This window comes from Silene latifolia, chromosome 2, assembly GCF_048544455.1.
Source record: "Silene latifolia isolate original U9 population chromosome 2, ASM4854445v1, whole genome shotgun sequence".
Taxonomy (NCBI): domain Eukaryota; kingdom Viridiplantae; phylum Streptophyta; class Magnoliopsida; order Caryophyllales; family Caryophyllaceae; genus Silene; species Silene latifolia.
In genome coordinates this window covers 161,079,903-161,081,389 of record NC_133527.1, presented here as the reverse complement: position 1 = coordinate 161,081,389, position 1,487 = coordinate 161,079,903, and positions in this window count along the sequence as shown.

Here is a 1,487-nt window from a genome sequence, read left to right as displayed (position 1 = left end):
AGAAAGATTAACAAAGTACCTTAATTAAAGAGCAATAGATCCGAAACAAAACTAATGTAAACTATTCTAAGAGTATTCTAAGAGAGTTTTTAGAGAAGCTATGCGTAACTAGGTAAAATAAGACGTAAATAAACATAGGGTACGAATTGGGTATTTATAGTAAAACATAACCGACTTAAAGAAATTGCGGAAAATTCTGGAAATTAGTGTGTACTCGATCGAGCCTATGTGCACTCGATCGAGTACACTACTTCCTCGATCAAGCCCGCTTGTAATTGATCGAGTATTCTTCTTTCTCAGTTCTTTTCTTCGTGTTGTATTTTTAACTTCTCTTCCTTCATTCTTATGAATTCCCGTGCCATACTTCATGCATTCCTTCATGCCCACTCCACAATGCCCATTTCATTCCTTTGCTCCTCAAATGCATCATTCCTGCATTAAACATCAAATAGCGGAAGTAACCACATTCTAACATAAAAGGCATGTAATTAATATAGATTAGCATGAAAACCGTATCAAAAGTAATTAAGGGTAGGCATAAATATGCATAAAATTATGTCTCATCAGCCCCATAAAGATAATGCCTCAAAATCTTGAGAGCAAACATACCTGCACCCAACTCTAGATCGTGCGTCGGATAGTTCTCCTCATAAAGCTTCAGTTGCCTAGAAGCATATGCAATGGTTTTCTCGTTCTATATCAACACACAACCCAACCCGTTCTTTAAAGCATTTGTATACACCTTAAAGTTCTCACTCCCTTCAGGTAAAGCTAAGACTGGAGCTGTGGTCAAACGCTCCTTTAATGTTTGGAACGCTGTCTCACAGCTTTCATCCCAATGAAACCTGTTCTCTTTCCTCATCAACAGGGTCATAGGCCAGGCTATCTTTGAAAAGTCTTTCACGAAGAGTCGATAGTAACCTGCCAAACCCAAGAAACTCCTGATCTCAGCCATATTCTTTGGTGCCACCCACTTATATACCGCCTTTATCTTGCTAGGATCAACAGATACACTCTCTTTAGGAATCACATGACCCAGAAAAGCAACTTTCTCTAACCAGAACTCACACTTAGACAATTTTGCATATAATTGGTTGTCGCGTAGAGTTTGAAACACCAACCTCAAATGATCATTGTGCTCCTCCTTAGTCATGGAATAGACTAAGATGTCATCTATAAACACCACCACGAACTAATCCAAGAACTGACTGAAAACCCGGTTCATCAAATCCATAAAAACTGCTGGCGCATTAGATAACCCAAACGACATCACCACATACTTATAATGACCATACCTTGATCGAAACACTGTCTTTGGTATGTCTTTAACCCAAATCTGCACCTGATGGTACCCCGATCTCAGATCGATCTTAAAAAAAGACTCCGACCCTACTCAACTAGTCAAAAAGATCATTTATCCTTGGTAACGGATACCTATTCTTCACTTTAACACTGTTCAGCTCCCTATAGTCGATACACAACCTCAA